Source organism: Miniopterus schreibersii (assembly GCF_964146895.1).
Source record: "Miniopterus schreibersii genome assembly, chromosome: 9".
Classification (NCBI taxonomy): domain Eukaryota; kingdom Metazoa; phylum Chordata; class Mammalia; order Chiroptera; family Miniopteridae; genus Miniopterus; species Miniopterus schreibersii.
In genome coordinates this window covers 3,645,909-3,667,515 of record NC_138118.1, presented here as the reverse complement: position 1 = coordinate 3,667,515, position 21,607 = coordinate 3,645,909, and the positions used below count along the sequence as shown (strand labels likewise).

The 21,607-nt window shown below is 49.9% G+C and overlaps 1 long non-coding RNA gene across 2 annotated transcripts; it reads right to left on the bottom strand.

The window, feature by feature from the left end:
* Window positions 1-3,906: 3,906 nt before the first annotated feature.
* On the bottom strand, window positions 3,907-19,875 carry LOC308561768. Of its 2 annotated transcripts, XR_013999552.1 has the most exons (6): window positions 19,495-19,875; window positions 19,251-19,375; window positions 17,755-18,769; window positions 17,319-17,414; window positions 10,736-10,891; window positions 3,907-4,951 (listed from the first exon to the last, which is right to left on the bottom strand). It is a non-coding gene; the product is annotated as an uncharacterized lncRNA (long non-coding RNA). The 2 variants fall into 2 exon arrangements; XR_013999553.1 differs by having other exon boundaries at window positions 17,755-18,169; window positions 19,251-19,835.
* Window positions 19,876-21,607: the final 1,732 nt, after the last annotated feature.

The following is a 21,607-nucleotide window of genomic DNA, read 5'->3' as shown; positions in this document are numbered from 1 at the left end:
ATGAATCGTTATTCCTCTATGTTGTCAAACCTAAAAAATGAAGGTTGAGTGTTTGTGCCCAAATGTCACATATACCATATACTGTGGCAGCATATTTAATAATCTCATTAATCTTTTTGTACGTAGTAAAATATAAATCAGGAAAAAGTTCTTAAGAGTTTTTCTCAAGGAAACCAGTATTCAGAATTCATAGCTTGGATAAATCTCAAAAATCCTTTCTCTTCAACTGCTGAACATGGTTATCGGTCTAAGGCAATTGTTTCTACAAGCTTTAAAATACGTTAGCCTTAAAAAAAATTAGCCTTCAAAGATCCCGAACAATGAACTTAAAGGTGAAATGTCGAAAGCTTTGCACGTGAAATAAAAATGAGGCAATACCTACTGCCAACACCTTTATTCAACATTACACTTGAGGTACTCGTCAGTGTAATAAGGTAAGAAAATAAAATGTACAAGGGTTGGATAAAGGAAATAAAATGTTTACATTTTTTAGACAATATGATCATATACATACAAAATCTAAAAGAATCAATAAATAAGTTATTAGAATTAATTAGTGTTTAGCAAGACTACTGGCCCTGCATTCCCTTACTGCCTTTAGCTTGGTAAAACCACAACCTTTAAAATGACACCCTATAAATTTCTGAGTGCAAATTTTGAAAGTTTAAGTTAATAAATATCTTTACCTTTCTCAAAATTACATAAATGCTTTCACCCTTATGACCCCATTCCTGATATGCTATTGTTAACCAGTATTTCAGTTCTTTTAAAAAAAGTAAATTAGATGTTACTGTTGTGTTATAAGTCAATGATTTTTAAATTTACTTACTTATCTTACAATTTCCTTGTTCAACTTTCCTTCTTGTATCTCAGACCTCCCATGTGGGATTATTTTTCTTTAAAGTATATATTTAAATTTAAACTTTTCTTTAGTGAGAGTTTGTTGGTGGTAAATTCTCAGCTTGTGTCTGTTCTTAAAGAACAGTTTAGCTGGGAATAGAATTCGGAGCTGACTGTTGTTTTCTCTCAGCATATGTGTCCATTGCACCATCTTCTGACTTTCTTTGCAACTATTGAGAAGTCGACCAGTAGCCCAACTATTGTTCCTTTGTCCACATTCCACCCTGGTCACCTGCAAAGGTCAGAGTCCTCAACCTCAGGCAAGAGATCAAGTTCACATTGGAGAGCATGGGGACAGGTGAGGGAGAGCGGGCGGATCGGAGGAGTGGGACAAACACGTCACCTGAGCAGAGCTGCCCTGCTCTGGGCAGGAAGGGCATCCTCAGCTTCTTCCCCCTTTGCAGGAAGACTTAGATCATATCCAGAAAGAGGAGAGGACACTGGAACCCCTTCATGACCTTTAGTGACTAAAATGCTAGGGGGCACCCGGATTTGAACCGGGGACCTCTTGATCTGCAGTCAAATGCTCTACCCCTGAGCTATACCCCCTTGCCACACCAGGGAGGCCCAATGGACACCCTTTCTCTGTGCAGCCACACCCAGAGCTTCTGCCCCAGATGCCCCTTCCGCATGGCTTGGCTTAGCTGTCAGACCTGCTTTACTTCTAACTCATCTGCCCACATCAGAAGCAGCAACAGGTTCCCTCCTCCCACAGCCCCACAACCTCCCCACCTTCAGCGCCTGGAGGAGGGCAGGCCTCTGGGGAGCATCCCCTCACAGCCGGAAGGATCCACACTCACATCTAGATGGTGGGTTTTGTGCTGAGCATCTGAAAACACTCAGGATGCCCCATGGCCTGAGCAAGCATGGAGCACCGCACAGAGAGCACACACATGACTGGCTACCGATCAGAGCCCTGCACTGTGCCACACGTGAGGACGCAGGCTGACCTCTCCCCGTGCCCCGAATCTCTGTATCGTCAACCCTTTAGCTGCTGGGAGAGATGGAGAAATGTGTGAAGAAACGATGGTCTCTAGGCTCCAAGTCCCCCTCTCTGTGCTCTGCTCTGTGATGCTGGCCTGTGCCTCGGTAAACCGGGCTCCTCCTTGGCCGGGTGGCTTCCCGGCTGGTCCTGACAATAGGGCTCCAGAAGGAGATGGAGGGTTGGAGCAGGAAGAAGCACTTGGTCCTGCCTGCCTGCGCCGGGTTCCTGTCACTGTCACCTGGCAGCAACAGCCCATCCAGTAGCAACCGTGATTGCCGCGTGCAGTTTGGTGCTCACAGGCCCAGCTTCGTCGTGACTCTTTAGGGACAGCAGCTTAGGGATCTGAGTCCCTGATCCCCAGAGACGCTCCCCAAGCCTGTAAGATTTAACAAGTTCTCCTCTCCTGTCTGTCCCCAGCCCTGGAGTGGTGGCTGCTTCTACAGAAACCACTTCTATGGCACTGAGTCTTCCCTTTCTACCCTCTCACTTGTAATTCCTGGTTGTTGTGGGTTGAATTGTGTCCCCCAGATGATATGTTGAATTCCTAGCCCCCAGTGTGCAGGAATGTGTCCTCATTTGGAGAGGGTCATCAAAGACGGAGTTAGTTAAGATGAGATCACCACGGAGCAGCGTGGGCCCTAATCCAGTGTGACTGGTGTCATAAGAAGAGAAGAGACACACAGAAAGAAGACAGCCATGTGAGCACAGAGGCAGAGACTGGACTGATGCAGCGACAAGCCAGGGAGGGCCAAGGACTCCCCACAAGCACCGGAAGGTGAAAGAGCCAAGGAAGGACCCATAGAGCCTTCGGAGAGAGCCTAGGCCTCTGACACCTTGATTTCACACTCTGGCGTCTAGAACTCGGAGAAAACGAATTTCTGCTGTGTATGTCACCCATTTGTGGTGCTTTGTTACAGAAGCTACAGGAAATTGATATACTGGTTAGCAGTTATTTATATTAAAATTCGGTTAAAATAACTGGCTTAGTTTTTGTCTCTGGACTGGCCTCTGAATGATACTGAAATTGGTTCCAGGGAACATGGCTTAGTTTTTGTCTCTGGACTGGCCTCTGAATGATACTGAAATTGGTTCCAGGGAACACACACAGAGAGGGCCCTGGGGATGGATTTGGTCTTGGTCTTGGTCCTCAAGGTCCTGCCCAGTGCCTGACTGGATCCTGAATGAGAAGGGATGGCCACAGATGTGCCATGTCATAGGCTCGGGCCAGCCTCCTCCTGTAAGGGGACTGGAGTATGTCCAGCATAGAACTGATTTTGTCTGTTTAGCTCAAACAGGAAAAGAGACTCCGGAAGGGGGCACCCGGATTTGAACCGGGGACCTCTTGATCTGCAGTCAAATGCTCTACCCCTGAGCTATACCCCCTCTTCCAAATGGTACATCGTTAATAAAGTTCTTTACACCTCCACTCATACCTGAGTTGTTGACTCAGACTCGGCAGAGAGCTGCGAGTCCTGCTCAACTGTACCTGCACCTCTTACGCCATAACCATTCTCATTTTCCAAAAAGGCCCCATCCCTGCTTGGCACCAGCTCGGAAAGTCACTGGTTTCCATCGGAGGCAACAACGTCTGTGCCCGGCTTGGTACACCAGGCAGGAGATGCAGCCCAGAGGCAAGCTGATGCCTCATGAGCAAGGACGGCCTGTTCTTCACCCGCTGTTCGTTGAGATTACTTTCAAGTGACCCACAGCGCGGGACCAAGAGACCTCCCTGCCTCCCCTCCGAATCCCGCACCTTTGACGGCATCTGCACTCCAGTTGTTATTTCAGCTTTTTGTCTCGTGTATCCTCCCCTCACTGCTCACGTCCCCCCCGTCTTTTCTTTAGCCATCCCCTCCCGTCCATGATGATATACATTTTCTAAACTTTTTGTTCCTGTGAGACAATGAATTTTTGTCGTTTAAGTCACCGATGCTGTGGCACTTGGTTATAGAAGCTATAAAAAACTTATATACTGGTTAACAATCGTTTATATTAAATTCTGTTAAAAGAACGGGCTCCGTTTTTAATTTAATTTATTGGGGGTGACATTGGTTAATAAAATTATATAGGTTTCAGGGATACAATTCTGTAATATATCATCCGTGTATCCTTTTGTGTGATCACCACCTTAAGTCAAGTCTCCTTCCATCACCATTTATACCCCTTCCCCTCTCCTACCTCCCCCCACCTCCTTTCCCTTTGGTAATCACCAAACTGTTTGTGTCTATGAGGGGTTTTGTGTGTGGGTGTGTTTTCCTGTTTCTTAATCTCTTCGCCTTTTCCACCTGTAACTGGCTCAGTTTTTGTCCCTGGCCTGGCCCCTGAATGATACTGAAATTGGTGCCAGGAAACAGACCCTTAAAGAGGGCACTGGGGATGGACATGGTCTTGTCCTTGGTTTTCAAGGCCATGCCCAGCGCCTGACTGGATCCTGAATAAGGAGGGATGGCCACAGATGCGCTGTTTCGAAGGCTCTGGCCAGCCTCCTCCTGTAAGGCGACTGGAGTACAGTTTCCATAGAACTGATTTTGTCTGTTTAGCTCAAACAGGAAAAGAGATTCTCGAAGGGGGCACCCGGATTTGAACCGGGGACCTCTTGATCTGCAGTCAAATGCTCTACCCCTGAGCTATACCCCCTCTTATTAACAATGGTGCGTAACTAATAAAGTTCTTTACACTTCCACTCACACACAGGCTGATGGCCCTGACTCAGCCTCGAGCGGCTGGTCCTGCTCAACTGGGCAGGCCCCGCTCACACCGTAACTGCTGTTCTTTTCCAAAACGGCCCGACCCCTCGTTGGATCCCGCTTGGAAGGTCACGGAAGGTTCTGTTACCCAGCCTGAGGGGGTGGCCGCGGGGGATGCTCCATTCAAGAGCCAGGCCTGGCTGTCGCAAGGTAGCTTTGTTTCCTTTCAGCAAGTCAAGGAGACCCAGGATTCACATCCAAAGCTCGGCCTCCTGGAGGTACTTGTCAATTCCAAGTTGATTTCTTCTTGGCAGTTGGCTACTTTCATAGGGTTGACTTCTGCTCAGCTCATCCTGTTTACTGCTGCATCTGCAAAACACTATACTAGATTTTAACATTTAGCAACAAATAATATTTAGCAGCGCCCGGCTCCATCTGAGGCAGCACAGTCTGTATCAGGCAGAAGGTGAAGCCCAGAGGCAAGCGGGTCTTCCCTGAGCAAGGACCCGACTGCTCATTGCCTGCTTTTCAGTTGAAATCACTTTTTTTTTTTTCCTCTAATATGTTTTTATTGATTTCAGAGAGAGGAAGGGAGAGGGAGAGGAGATGGAAACATCAATGGTGAGAGTCATTGTCAGCGGCCTCGTCCTGCTGAGGGTTGACCCCAAAACCTGGGCCTGTGCCCTGACTGGGAACCGAACCGTGACCTCCTGGTTCATAGGTCGATGCTCAGCCGCTGAGCCACGTCCACCAGGCAGAAATCCCTTGCAGATGACCCACAGTGCGGGACCAAGGTGACCGTCTCTCCCACCTCCCCTCCACATTCTGCACCCGTTTAAGGCACCCGAGCTTCAGTTTTCCGTTCAGCTTTCTGTCTCCTGTATCCCGCCCTCACTGCTCACTTCCCCTTCCTGGCCTTTCTTCAGCCATCCCCTCGCATCCCCGATGATACAAACCTTCTAAATTTTTTCTTCGGATTTCTCTCTCATCACCAAATTGCTGTCGTTCTTGCGCTTTCCCCGCAAGAGGCCCAGAGGCTTGGTTGGCTCTAAGGGAGGTGTGTCAGGATTGGTTTACAGAAGGCCTCTGAATTAGATAACAAAATACCCCAGAATCTAGCAGCTTCGAATGATAAATCTTTATTATATCTTGCAGTTTCAGAGGTTCAGGAACCTGGGGTGGCTTTGCTGCATGGTTCTGGTTCAGCGTCTCTCATGAGGTTGCAGATAAGATGTCAGCTGGGGTCCTGGCCGGTGTGGCTCAGTCGGCTGAGTGTTATCCCACGCACTAAAAACCCGCTGGTTCGATTGCCCTGATCCATTCCTGGTCAGGGCACATACTCAGGTTGCAGATTCAATCCCCTTCTCAGGGCACATATGGGAGACAACCAGTCGATGTTTCTCTTTCACATCGATGTTTCTCTCTCTCTCTCAAATCAATAAAAACATATTTTTAAAAAAAGATGTCGTCTGGGGCTGCTCATCTGAAGGTTTGACTGGGGCTGGAAGAACCGACTCGGCTCCTCACTAGCTGTGGCGGGAGGCTTCAGTCCCTTGTCACATGGGCCTCTTCACAGGGCTGCTTGATGTATCCTCTTGACGTGGCAACAGGCCTCCCCCAGAGCTAATCTCATTTAAAAACACTCTCACGGCCCAGCTGAAGTGGCTCAGCGGCTGAGCATCGACCTAGGATCCAGGAGATGGAGGTTCGATTCCCGGTCAGGGCACACGCCCCGGATGTGAGCTCGATCCCCAGCCGGGGGCGTGCAGGAGGCGGCCCATCAATGACTCTCATCATTGATGTTTCTCTCTCTCTCCCCCTCTCCCTTTCTCTCTCTGAAATCAATAAAAACATATTTAAAAAACAAACCAAAAAAACCATGGCACCGTCACTGCCACACCCAGAGTAGTGTTGGGCCAAATACCTGAGCTTCACGTGGCCCAGTCAAGTTAACACGTAAAACCAGCCATCACACGCAGGAAGCACGTGTTGAGTTTGGCAAGAACTCGCCACCGCGTTCCGGTGGCTGTGCCATTTTCCATTCTGACCGCTACACATGAGTGACCATCTCTCCTGCACCTTCACCAGCCTTTGACGTGACCACCTTTTGTATTTCGGTCCTGCGGGCAGGTGTGTGGTGACATCTCCTTGAGCTTTCAGTTTGCACTTCCCCAAGGGCAGCGACGTTGACACTCCTTCAAGTGCTGATTTGTATCCGTTCCTCGTCTGTTGGTGTCTCTGGCCCATTTTCTAACTGGACTTTTTGTTGAATTTTGATCAATCTTTATATATTCTAAGTACAAATCCCCCTTTTTAATCCTTTCAGGATCGTATCTCAGGATCTGTCAACAAATCCTCGGTATTGTTCTGTGCATGTTTGTAAAACCCAAAAGGCTGCATGTGTGGTCCTGCGTCTTCAGTTCTTCTGCGGCTGACCTCATCGCGCTGAGAGCTCTATGTCGCTCTTGCGTCTGGTACATTGGACTTGTGGGACTCAGGAGGTAATAAGAAAAGCAGTCTCAGCTCTGCCTCTCATTGCTGTTCCTTTAAACCTTCTTGGTGAAAAATATTTCTCTTGTCCAAGTGACTTTAATGATCAGTCTTAGGTAACGGGAAGCCCCGTGGCTGCCGTCTGAATTCAGGAATCAAAATGTCCAGTCCCACACGTAATAATCAATACCCTGAAATTGATTCCAATGTCTGTCCTTCCCTAGAAGCGAGAGAGGGGGGACGTGGTCCGTCTCTCCCCCCACCTGGCATTCATTCCCAGAGAGGGAAGGAAGGAGGAGAGGCAAGGATGAATACTATAGACGGAGGGATTTGCTTTCTCTGGACTGGCAAATGCCTGAAATTACTCCCGGGGCCTTTCCTCGGGACTTGTCTCCTGGCTTTCCAAGATCTGTGTCGCAGCCTCTCTCTGTTTGGGTCCAGGGCCCATCCTCTTGTGTAGAGTCCGACGTTGCTCCAACACGGTCCTCTCCTGCGTGGCCCGGGAAACCCTCGTGTGCCTACCGCTCTGGTAGGACCTGCTGCTCCCAAAGAGCGGCCTGGCCCCCTCCACCTGCAGGGCCGGACACGCCTCACTGCAGACCCCAACTCCAGCCCGTGACCAAGCCCTCCGGGGGGCTCCGTGAAGCCCCTTCCCTCTGCTCAAGGTGCGGGGGGAGCACCCCGGCTCTCCCTCCCCAGAAGAGTGGTCCTCACAACCGTCCATCCAGAAGAGTGTTTCTCAACAACGCTCTCATCTCCGACACGCTGACCCTCTTTTTCCCGGTGGTGGGTGAGCAATTGGGCTACGGGACCCGACTGAGATCCCCGCGGGGCCCTCTGTCTCGCTCCTGCCTTTGGTGCCTGCACTGATCTTATCTTGGACTCTCAGCTGAAACTGCCTTTAACTGCTTTATTTGATTACATCACGGGCGTGCACGAGTTTTATTGATCTCTTCCACTATTAATGGACATACTAGGAATGTTTTCTGTTTTTTGCAAGTGATGCTGCAAAACATCTTTATACGTATCTCCTGATGCTAGAATTTCTCAAGGAGATATACCCTGAAATGAAATTCCTGAATTGTATGCACACTTTTAATTTTACTATTATAGCTCCACGTAATTTTTATATTTACTTTACAATTTTTATTGCCAATATTTTCTCCATGGGGAGTGTACCAGTTATACTCCCATTGTGAGCAAATAAAAATACCATTTCCTCTCACCAGCTCTTGATCTATTTAAATCTCAATTTATCCTAAGTTTGGGGAGGGGAGTGAAAATGAATTGTTTTAATTAATTTTCATTTCCTTGATTTCTAGCAAAATCAAGCATCTTTTCATATGTATATTTGTTATAAAAATAACTTCTCCTATGAATTGCTCAACCTGTCTGCCCATTTTTCCGTTGGGTTAACTCTTTTTTCCTGTATAGGAGCTCTTATTTTTTAAATAATTAAAAAAATTTTTAATTGAAGTAAAAAACACGTAACAAAATTTACCATTTTAAAAAATATATCTTTACTGATTTCAGAGAGGGGAGGAGAGAGAGAAACATCAATGATGAGAGTCATTGATCGGCTGCCTCCTGCACGCCCCCTGCTGGGGATCCAGCCCATAACCCGGCATGTGCCCTGACTGGGAATCGAACCTCGATCTCTTGGATCCTAGGTGGCTGCTCAACCGCTGAGCCACGCCGGCCGGGCCATCTTAGCTATTTCTAAGTGGACAGTTCAGCAGTGGTAGCATAGGCACATGACTGTGCAACAGATCTCCAGAACTCTTTCATCTTGCTCAGATCCGGGTGCGAATCCATTCTCCATCATAGATGTTGCAAAATTCAGAGTCTCTTGTTTAAGAAATTTGTCATATAAAAATTCAAATTTTGACATAATTGAATTTATCTTATTTAGTTTGTGATTTGGGGGCTGTGTTAAAAAAAATCCTTCCCTGGCTCATACATATATGTATTATTGACTGGATGTTTGTGTTACCCCCAAATCAATATGCTGAGGTGGGCCCTTTGGAAGGTGATGAGGGGATAGGGTGGACCCCTTATGAATGCAATTAGTGTCCTTATAAAATAGGCCCAAAAGAGCTCTCCTGTTGCTTTGGCCATGTGAGGTCACAGCAAGAAGACATCTTTCTATGAACAGGGAAGCAGGTTCTCACCACACACAGAATGTGCCACTACCTTGATCTTGGACTTTTCAACCTCCAGACTGTAAGAAATAAATTTCTATTGTTCTAAGACACCCAGTCTACTATTCTGCTTTTTGTAAAAGGAATAAAATACTCTCTCTCATCATTGATGTTTATCTCTCTCTCTCTCTCCCTCTCCCTTCCTCTCTCTGAAATCAATAAAGATATATTTAAATAAATAAATAAAATAAAGCTGTGGTAAAATACACATAACATTTGGAAGAGTACAGTTCAGTGGTATTAAGTAATTCATAATGTTGCGTAACCATTACCACCATCAATCTCCAGAGATTTCTCACCTTCCCAAACTGAAACTCTGCCCCCATTAATCAATAACTCCCCACCCTCCCACCTCCAGCCCCTGGTACCCATGATTCTTTCCATCTCTATGATTCTGACTGCCTCCTATAAGCCTTTTTACACTTGCTCCGTCAGTGGGACTTTTATTGCACCTTTTATGGCAAGCTGCCTCAGATCCTGTTTTTGAAGAAAGCTTGGTGTAAACAAATAAAATCAGGATGGTAATAATCAGGCACCAGAGAAACACAGAGAAAGCCTAGGGCGGACTTCCCCTACCCCTCCATCAAGCGAGTGTGGCCAAGGAGGAAAAATGAAACGCATGAGGAATATCATGAGACACTTAGGTCTCTAGCGTGTGTTGGAAATTTAGATCCCACGAGGCTGGGCCTGTGGGGTAGCAAGGAGCTATACTTCCACTGGAGTAAAAAAGTCAAATCACACAGGGGCATCTGGATTTGAACCCAGGACCTCTTGATCTGCAGTCAAATGTTCTACCCCTGAGCTATACCCCCAGGCACTGCCCTGCCTGAATCAGATACCTTCATAACCGCAGTCTTTCCCGAGCTCTGCTCACACCCCTGTGGGCTCCCTGGGGAGCTGTGTGCGCCTTTGCCCTGGGCACCCACCTCCACGCCTGCCAGGAGTTGCTCCCTTCCCTCAGGGGCTGTGCCCGTGTTCACCTCAGCACCGTCTCCTCACCCCCTTCCTTTACTATGATTATTATTACGATTATTACTGGGTACAGGAGGAATTCTACCCATTCTCTTAATATCTGAGGGTGTTTTTTTTTCATTCCCTTTTTCTCCATCTCCCACTGTTTTGGTTCCCTCCTCCAGGAGCCAAGGCCTGGGGACCTATCCGAGGCTCTCAGCAGCGTGGCTCACCCTAGGGCAGGCACCTGGCCAAGAAAACCACAGCCCCAACTTTTTGGAGGAAGAAGACTGGGCAGGAATAAACCCAGATGTCAGCATCACTAGAGGGCCTGGGCCTGGGCCTGGGCACTGAGCCTCCTTGCTCCGGATCTCAGAGAGCCCCTGCTTTGCGCCAGTACATTTTCTAACAAGGAGCCGTCGTTTCCTTTGTTTGAACCTCTCTTGGTCATGCTGCTCCGTAGTATTGGGAAAGATTTTCCACTATTTCATTTAGAATATTCTGAAGTGAGATTGACCTACCCCGATAGAGGGGGCAGTTCTTTGGTCCAAGGCATCCGAGGGTCTGTGTCCCTGCTAGAACTTCCACACGAGCCCTCGAGGTTCATTTGTGGGAGAATGTAAGTTTGTCAAGCTTCCGAGAACCTGCGAGGCGCGGTAAGTGGCAGTCTGTCTTTCCTAAAAGAAAAACAACAGAGTTAAGGGTGTTGTTGGCCAGTGGATGATTTTTTCCAGGATTATAAAGTCTTCGATGAACATGAACGTACATCTCGGCCCAGTCTCAGACTACGTCCCTAGGATGGATTCCTAGGATGGCGCCAAGGCCACTGCATCTAAACTGTCGCTCAGGGCTGCAATTCTCAGCCGTAACTCGGTCCCTTCACTCTGCCCCTCCCTGGAGCGTTAACCATTGGCTTCAGAAAAGCATCCAAAAACCCTGAACTGGCAGCCCCATCAAGGTATGGAGCTTGGCTCCCAACTCGCCGCCCCAGACCCTGAATCTGCAGATGCAACGGTGGGATCTGACCCGGCTCTCACCACCTCCCTAACCAGACTCCCCAAGGCCACCCAGAAGCCAGGACGCCCTCCGGGTTACCTGGGAAACCGCATGAGCTGTCAGAAGGTTGCTTAGTGAGGCTGCAACCAGGGCAAATGGAATCTAATGCTCGTGAGGGCGTTTTCTCAGGCCAGGGAGACTTTCTATGAATGATTCCTGCTCCAAAGTGCTGTCTGTTCTTGGAGGCCAGAACGCTCGCACGCACCAAGCTGGGAATGCCCAGGTCCTCTGTCCCCACCGGATCCCTGAGTCCCGCCGCTCCACCCAGCGTCTCAGCTCTGTGACCTGCTGCGTGTGTACAGATCTTAGTCCATCAACTGAGAGGTAGAAGGTATAGGACTTAATTTGTCTACAGAACAACTGGATCTCTGACCTGTGTCCCATCCTGCTAAGTGGCAGAAATTGAATGATTCAGCCCCGGGAGCCCCCCCCCCCCCCCGCGCCCCGTTTCCCGTGTTGCAGCTGAGTTCTGAAGGAGGCTTCAGGTACCGCAGCTGGTGGGCACCTGGTTCCCACCTCGTCTTGATCACATTCTGAGCGCGGGACCTTCTGATCTCAGGCCGGTGCCCTCTGCAGCTCCCGCTCAGTTCCCTGGCACCGCCAGCCGCGCCTACGCAGCGAGGGGATATCCCCTATGGTTGTCCCTTTCTGGGACATCGTTTTCTGCTCTGACTGTCGGCATTTGAACGCTGAGCACTGATAATGTGCCTCCTACAGGGAGGAGGCTCATCCGGCTGGGTGGGGGAGGGCTGGACAGCAGGAAATCTTGGTGACTGTCTCCATTACGGCCCCCCACCCGAGCCGTAGGGAGACCCCCCCCCCCGACTGTCTCTCCATCTCCTGTCCCTTCTCCCGAGACAGCTGCGGCAGGGCCTTCCGAGGACTCGGCACTAGACGCTCGTGGCGAACTGTCTCCTTTCGTCTTCACATCGACCCTGTGGGAACGTACGAGGGTTACCCCCGGCGTACAGATGAAGGAGCTCAGAGACGCTCAGCACCCGGACACTCCAACTCCAGAACTAAAGCTCGTGACCGTACTGCAAGAACTCTTTCTAAAACCCGGACTGAATGGGGCCTGTGCCGCGAGGCAGCGCTGGATAAAACACCGGCCGGTTCCTTCCCGTCTGGCTTCCCTTCTGCAACACTCGGGGGACAACAGCTCGTCACTCATCGCTTTAGACTGTTAGGTTACGAGACAGTGGATTGGGCCGCAGCTCATTCCTACCGACAGTCCCGTGAAGAAGTCCCTTTGAAGGCGTCAGGTCCCTTCGGATGGCCAGTCCTACCAGGGCATGCTGATCCTAGTGTCACTTTCACGGGGACATAGCGTCCTCCAGTTTCATCCCAAATATAAATAAAAGTGGGAAAGTCGTCAGAGAAGCCCGAGGTAAGTGTTTTTTTTGGCCAGCCCCCCAGGCAGGAGCCCACCTGGCCTAGCAGCAGAGCAGCTGGTGCCCACCAAGGTGTCCATCATTTGTCACCAAGCCCTGCGTTGCCAGTGATGCGGCTGACGGGCCGGGAACCACAGTGACCAGTCCTGCAAATGCGTCTGTGACTCTCCTGCCTTAACAGAGTTCCTTCTGAAATGTCAGCCTGTCTCCACGGCGCCGAGACGAATCAGAAAAAGTTTTCGCCCTCACACTCCAATTCAGCTTGTCAGCGTAAGATGCAAACGCTCATCAGAACCAGAAAGCCACGACAGTGTTTTAACTGGGGAGCACAGTTTCCTTCCGGTGTCTATAAAAATACGTATTTCTGAGAAAGAATTTTCTTTTTTAATTTTATTATGAAAAAATCTCAAATAGAGCCTGGCCAGCATGGCTCAGCGGTTGGGCATCGACCAATGATCCAGGAGATGGTGGTTCGATTACTGGTCAGGGCACAGGCCCGGGTTGTGGGCTCGATCCCCAGCAGGGGGCGTGCAGGAGGCAGCCGATCAATGACTCTCATCATTGATGTTTCTCTCTCTCTCCCCCTCTCCATTCCTTCCTCTGAGGTCAATAAGGACATATTAAAAAAAAAAAGAAAATCTGAAATACATACAAAAGTGGTGGTATCCATCCAGCGTATTGGTGAGGGTTCTCCAGAGAAACAGAACCAATTATATGTATATTTACATACAGGGTGTCCCCCCCAAATGTATACACACTGGAACAGCTGACAGCTCAATTATGAAAAGGAAATGTACTTTAATAAACATTGCCTTTATAATTATTCAAAGTGTGTGTATACATTTTGGGGGGCCACGTTATGATTTTATATAACTGATTATATATAGATACAACTTATAATCAATTATTTACATAAATTGGTATAACTATGTATGACTTTATATAACTGATTATACATATATATAATTTATATAACCAACTATATGAAAATTTATATATAAATGGATTATACACATATATAATTTACATAACCAACTACATAAAAATTTCTACATAAATGAATTATATACATATATAATTTATATAACCAATTATATATAAATTTATATAAAATATATATATAGAGAGAGATTAATTGATTATGAGGAATAGGCTCCTGCAATTATGGAGGCTGAGATGTCCCAGGATCTGTCATCTGCGGTCCCATCCCCAGCCCAGCCGGTGCTGTAGTTCCAGTCAGAGCCTGAAGGCCTGAGAACCGGGGAGCTGATGGTGTGAACTCCAGTCTCAGCTCAAGCGGACCATCCAGAGCGAGTTGTCCCTTCCTCTGCCTCTCTGCTCTCTTCAGACTCCCCATGAACTGGATGCCACCCACCAGCATCGGGGAGGGTGATCTGCTTTATTTACGCTTTACTGCCTCTCATCTAGAAACACCCTCACAAACACACCCCAAAATCACGTTTAACCAAGGACCCGCATGCCCTGTGACCCAGCCCAGTTGACCCATAAAATGAACCACTATATTCAGTTTTAACAATTTTCAACATGGCCAAGCTTGTGAGACCTGGAAGCCTGACAAAATTCAGGTTCAGTTTTTTGGCAAGAAGACGTCGCTGTGGTCTTCCTTTGTGTGAGGATGCTCATCACGTCGGCGTATTTCTCTTTTTTGTGACATTATGATTAACCGGTGCGTTGAGGTGTTGTTAACCGCATGATACATTTCCCCATCAAACACTCTCCCAGCTTTAGCAAGCACGGCTGTGCTTGCTCACATCCATTATTTCATTAGGAGTTGCTAACGGTTTTATTCTAATTACCGATCTCCATTAACTCGCATTTTGTTTTGTTTTGTTTGTTTTTTTAATCCTTGCCTGAGGATATTTTTCCCATTGCTTTTCAGAGAGAGTGGAAGGGAGAGAGAGAGAGAGAGAGAAAGACGGGTGTGACAGAGACGCATCGATTGGTTGCTTCCCGCATGAGCCCCACCTGGGCCGGGATAGAGCCTGCAACTGACATACGTGCCCTTGGGCCACGTACGTGACAATGGGCCAGAATGTATGTATGGGTGCAGGGGTATGTGGGAAATCTCTGTATCTTTCCCTTAATTTTCTGCAAATCTAAAATCAAATAAATAAATCCTAAGACTACGTAAATAAATTTAAAGAGTAAAATGAAGAAAAAATGTATACAGTAAAAATTCTCCCTCTCATTCATCTAACAAGCTCCCCTGGAGGAAAGCCATGTAAGCATTTTCTTACGTATTCCTCCATAGAGGGCCTGGACATGTGAGTAAGTAATGCACAGCCCTCCCTGACCCTTTTACATATACACAAATGGTAGCATCACATGCATGCTATTTTAATTTTATATAAAGGCAGAACTACCCTCCCTAGTCCCGTGAGAAATGTAATCCCAGAGTAAGGTCATGGGTGCAGACCCCGAAGGTTCCTCCAGGCTGTAGGAGGATGTCAGGAGTGATGAGGGAAGATACATAGGAGGGGACACGTCACCAGGAAGCCGGGCAGAGTAAAGGGAAATTTGGGATAATTATAGGGGGCACCCAGATTTGAACCGGAGACCCCCTCAACTGCACCCAAATGCTCTCCCCCTGAGCTATACCTCCCTGCTGGAACAAATGGGCCTCCTCAGGACTTCTCCATGGGGTAGCCACACCCAAGACACACCTGTTACAACTATAAGACCTAATGTTTGTTGAACACTCACACTGTGTTAGATAAACTGTTCTAAGAGCTGCATATATATCTACCCAGGAAATGGGTTTTGTGTCTGTGTTGCTATGGAAATGCTTTGTTTTTTTAATAAACAATGATTGGAATAAGTCTCTGATAAAAAAATTATTTGCAGCAGCACTCTCTCGACCACCACCACCATCACCGTCTTTATCATGGCTGACGGTGACACAGGGAATTGAAGCAACCTGCCCCAAATCACGGAGTAAGGGACAGAATCTAGAGTTAAATGACTACCGCCCTGCCTCGACTCAGCTGTCCTTGCAGGATGGGCGTTTAGGGCTTTGCTGCCTCAGGACCAACCCTTCTCCCTGCCCCGTGACAACCAGCAGCCCCTCCTCCTCTACCCCTCTGCAAACTCTTCCCTCCCTTTATAATGCATTTGCCCAGAAAAGCAGGGAGGGGACCTAAGCCAGGGCCTTGAGAGGACCCAAGAGAGGCTTTCGGAAGTCAGAGCACTTGAACTGAGCTTTTCTAAATGTGTGAATTAATTCATTAGCTTTTGTCTGAGTAACGCTCTCACACGGCACAGAACCGAGAAGGTACTAAGCAGCACTGTAGTGATACTTTTGCAACATATACATATATGAAATCATCCTGTTGTCCACTAAAGGTCTACAAGGTTATATGTCAATTAGATCACAATAAAACCAGGGAAAATGTAATACAAATAAAGTAAAAAGAAACCACGGAAGTCTAGCTAACATGTGTTCACCATACATAGTTACGATTTTTTTTTCCTGGTGAGGAGAACGTGGATGATCTACTCTCTCAGCAACTTTTGAATATACAATACAGGATTATTAACGACAGCCACCATGCTGTACATCCCAGGAGTCATTCATCTTCCAACTGCCTTGGTTTCCTCTTTTGTGAAGTGGGGACTATGGATGGAAACACCTACGTTACATACGAATGTGAGGACATCTCTCAACAGAGGGCACAGAGTCAAGAGGGGAGGGCCGCCGTGGGGCAGCAGGACTGGGTGGGTGGGTCCTAACTTCATTCTAGGGGGGATGCTGGATCTACAGAGACCGGGGAAGCCGGCTGGGAGCCCGGAATCCTGGAAAAAAAGAGATCCACAGGGGGCACCCGGATTTGAACCGGGGACCTCTTGATCTGCAGTCAAATGCTCTACCCCTGAGCTATACCCCCAGGTGTGCGTCCGTCCTCACTCACGCCCTTATACTCACACAGCCACACCCAGGCCCTATAAACCGTCACATCCTCGGCTTTGTGTCTCGTTATTGCTCCAAACTGGCCTTTCTGCTCCAACCCACTCTCTTCCCCAAGTCTGGCGAATGGGTGATTTGGCCACAACCTTTTGCTCTCAGCGGGAGACAGCAGGGGTCCAGAGGCCCTCTCATTACAAAAGCCAGGTTTTCGGTGTGGAGCCCTCTCCCCACACCAAGCTCCGGGTCTGAGGGCCTGGCCCCGGTGTTTACTGGTCAGTTGCCCTCCACCTGTCATCTCTTCTCCACCCATCCTTCTTTTTGCCCTTTTATTCGCCACCTGTCTTTCCTCCTCCCACTACTCCCTGACGTCACGACTGCCCTCCTCTCTACCTGCCCTCCTCTCCTAGCCACCCAGGCCTCCCCAGTCCTTGGTCTAGTTCCAGCGTTGCCTTTTTAAAACTGACTCCTTACCTGAGATATAAATGGAAGGCAGGCCTAGGAAACAAAAGGTGGACCATTTACTCCCCAAAACAAAATAGATGAGGGAAGCTAAGGAAACTGAAAATAACAGAGCAGGACTGGAGGCCTTGCCCGAATAAATCGTAGGTCTACGGAAACCAAAGACCGGAAACAGCCCCAAGGACAGGTTACCTGAAATCCGGACCTGGGAGGACACCCCAGCACTTAGGCAGATTTAATGAAATGAATTTAATGAATTTAATCACAGCCTACCTGCTCGGCTGCCCCTTCCACCACCTGCCGGCCTCCAAGTTCCTCTCTTGACGCACTTACATTTGCATTGTTTGCTCCATGGCATAAAGGCGAGGGCTAAAAAAGAAATAGGGCAATTATGGGTGGCTTTTGATTTTTTTTTAATATTGACACTATTGCAGATGTCCCCCATTCCTCCCCCTTCGCCCACCTCCACCCAGCCCAGCCCCCTCCCTCTCCTGGCCTTCACCACACTGTTGTCTACGTCCATGGGCTGTGCATGTATGTTCTTTGGCTAATTCCTTCACCTTCTTTTATTCAGTCTCCCCACCCCCCTCCCCTCTGACCTCTGTCAGCCTGTACTATGTATCCAGGCCTCTGGTTCTATTTCGTCAATTTATTTTGTTCATTAGATTCCACATGTGAGTGAGATCATGCGACATTTCTCTTTCTCTACCTGGCTTATTTTGCTTCTCATAATGTTCTCCAGGTCCCTCCATGCTGTCCCAAAGGATGAGAGATCCTTCTTCTTTACAGCTGCGTAGTATTCCTGGTGTAAACGTCCCACAGGTTTTTTATCCACTCATCTCCTGATGGGCACTTGGGCTGTTTCCAGATCTTGGCTATTGTAAATTGCGCTGCTATAAACATAGGGGTGCATATATTCTTTGTGACTGGTGTTTCTGGATTCTTCGGATATATTCCCAGGAGTGGGATCTCTGGTTCAAAAGGCAGTTCTATTTTTTTTTTTTTTTTAGGAACCTCCACACTGTTTTCCATAGTGGCTGCGCCCACCTGCATATGGGTGACTTTTAAAACTGTCTTCTTCATGCTCTTCTATAGTCTCCAAATTTTCTGTGTAAGGTGTATTGCTTCCAAATCAGAAAAACCAGTAAGCACTACAAATTTAAGCATATCCCCTTCTAGTAACGGGAAGAATACAATTTCCTACTGACATAATTAATAAATAATTGCTTTGCGACAGAAGGGATCATTGGAACCCTAATTTGAGAAATAGGCATGATAATTTACATAGAACTCATTCAAGCTTTTAAATGAATAATTATTTCCATTTCTGCAGATGAGGGCACAGCCTCACAGCTTCATCTGCCATCTGGTCCCCCTCCCGTTAGGATGTGTGTCAATCTAAGATCTTAATCAAGGCTCAGACAGGCTGTGTGTTTACTATGGGGGGGACGACACTGCCTGGACCGCTTCCTCCTAAAAACTCTTTGAAACAGGTAAAATTGTCTCCCATGAATTAGCTAAGATCACCCCCATTTTGCAGAGGAAGAAATAGACACAGCCCAGCCGGTATTGCTCAGCGGTTGAACATGGTCCTATGAACCAGGAGGTCCCGGTTTGATTCCAGATCAGGGCACATGCTCGAGTTGCGGCTCGATCCCCAGCAGGGGGCAGCGGATCAATGACTCTCTCATCACTGATGTTTCTCTCTCCTTCTCGCTCTCTCTCTGAAAACAATAAAAAAACATATTAATGAAAAAAAAGAAACAGACACATTCATTCATTCAACAAACAGGAAGCATCCCCCGCCTCCCCAATTCCGTTCTAGGCACCGAGGGCTCAGCAGGGAACAGGGCAAACAAAGGCGGTCCCCGCGCTCCCGCAGCTTCTGCGCGGAGAGGTGGAAGGTGGCCCACAGGCAGCCGCTGGGAGCGCCCTAGGGTGAAGCAGGGCGGTGTGATGGAAGGCGGTGGGGGTGGGATGGGGTGCTCAGGGAAGACACAACTCGAGCCTGGTAAGTACCCAGAGTGTAGACGTTTGGATGTTGGACGTTCCAGGCTGTGCGCAGGCGGACGGCCAAGGCCCTAAGGCGGGAGCGCGCTTGGCGGGACCTGGACCTCACAGAACCAGTGCGCGCATCCCGCACGCGGCACCAGGTGAGTCTCCGCGTCCCCCCGCCCCCCAAGAGACCGCCTTCCCAATTCTCACCTCTGCCTGCTGAGAGCGAGGGTAACCCGGGGACCCTCTGCAGACGGGCTTGGCAGGGCGCACCAGAAGCCTTCTAGGAAGAGGTCCGCTCCCTCTGCCAGGGCAAGTCCGCCTCTCGGACATAACTAGACCAATATCGGGAAATGTTTCGAGGGCGGACAAAGGCCAGCCCTTCCCCAAGGGCGCCTCTCAAGGCCCACCCGCCTGCCCGGGTGTAAGTGCTTCCGCCACGAGGGTAACGGACCTGAGCTTGGGGACGGTCGTTACGAGGAGCTGCTGCCCGGGGAAAGGGTTCTGCCAACCCTGACGCTCGGGCAGATTCCGGGGGCTCCCTCCCTTCTTGCTCCCCGCGCCCCCGGTGCTGCCTTTGTGCCCGGGTCCCGCGCGGCGGCTCTGCGCCCCGGGGTGGGGGTGGGGCTGGCCCGCGCCGCCCTTTGTGTGCGCGCCACCTGCTCCCGCGCCCCGCGCGCGCCCCGGCGGGCGGCCGGCGGGGAGACGTGACAACACGGGGCAGAGGCCGGTCTCGGGCGCAGCGGCGCGGCTCCGGGGCCGCCCACGGGGAAGGGCCGCCGCGCGCGGGCGAGGGGACGGCGCCGTTCTGGGCGCGCGACGGCGCCCCCGCGCCACCACCGAGAGGCCCGCGCTCCTAGAGCGGCCGCGGGAGGCCAGGTGCGGCTCCGGCCGCGGGGCGCGGGCTCCGGCCGCCAGGGGGCAGCACGGCCCGGCGGCCACACGTGGCGAGGGCGCCCCGCAGCGCGGCCGGGCGCGGGGTGCGGGGCGCGGGGGGGCTGGCGGCGGGGCCGGGGTGCGCTCGGCGCGGCCGCGGGCCGAGGAATTAAAAAAACCGAAGTCATTAAAAATTAAATTTGCAAAGTACATATTCATTTATTTAAAATACACATCTCTAGAAAATACATTTTTTAAATTAAAAAAATATAGATAGTGAGCGGTTTTTATTCATCCCAGCCTCCGTCGTCGCGCAGCATCGCCTCCAGCGCCCCTGTGGGACAGACACTGCGTGTCCCCATTTCCCAGGAGCGCGCTCGGGCCCAGGACGAGGGGTGGATGGAGCCCGGGGGTGGGCGAAGGAGGCTGAGGGCAGGACAGGGCTGTCCCCGTGGGGACCTGGCCCTGCGGGTTCCAGGGCCGGCCTGGAGGGGGCCTGGGCCTGGGGGAGGCCGCTTCCCGGGGTCCCGACGCCGCAGGGCTGGGCTGTGCGCGTGCAGAGCAGGAGGCGCTGCAGCGCAGGGCGACCTAACCCGAGGGAACGCCTGTGCCACGGGCCAGTGACGACGCGACAGCTCACAGCCCGCCCAGGCAGGGTGGCAGGGCGCCCTGGATGCCAGGAGATGCCACTGGCGCCGTGTCCCTGCAGCCTGGCTCTGCTGCTCAGCTCCCCTTCTCAGGGGGCTGGGGGACCTCACTTCAGAGGCCCAGCAGCCCAGAGGACTTCTGTCGTCACCCCAGGCACCCTGCGACTGTGGTAAGAGGATTGGGCAGCAACACGGGGGCTCTTACCTAACATTTGGGCTGAAATAGCAGAGAAAAATAATATATTTTTATTATATCTTTTAAAGCTTTGGGATTCGCTTTAATGAAGAAAGTCACCTGCAGCCCAGCGGGACAGAGATGTGGGGTTTTATCTGTCTCTCGCTGCACTGTCTGTGGCTTTTTATGCCCCTCCGTTTAACATTCATGGAGTACCTTGCAGGGCCACACCCAGGAGCAAGCCCTTGGGAACATGAAGTACACAGGCCACCCAGCCCAGGAAAGCAGGGAGGGAGACCCTGAAAGCTGCCCGCAGTCAGGCTGTGTCCCCCCCCCGGGGTCCTGCGGGGCTGTCACTTGTGTCTGAATCTTCCCTTGCAGGCGTTTGCTGTAAAAATAACTTTGGGGATCCTTGTTGTTTCTGACGGGGCTTTTCTGGACATCTGTGCTGCTATTTCCCCTGTCTTCCAGGGATTCTTGGTAGGTGTCAGCTCGCTAGATTCACAGATGAGGTTACAGGGACTCCCCACTGTCTGCTGAGACCATCTGCCCAGCAATGTAGAGGTAATAGAGAGGAGAAATGCAGGTGTACCCTAAAAGGAGGAAATCAACTTAAGAAACCCTGTGTTCTATCAAAGAATTAGGTAATCACGGCATGTGTCACTGGATAAATTGCACATATGGAGTTCAGAGGGAGACGGAGGAAAGTTAAAGCAAGGGAGAAGGGTGGGCAGGACTTGCCCAGGGCAGGGGGTTTGAAACAGCTTCCTCCCAGGAGACCCCCTCAGAAAGGCACCCGGGCGCCAGAGAGGGCCGATCAGGTGAGTTTAGCTCCCACCCACCAATGCCAGCCCCTCTGCCTCCAATTA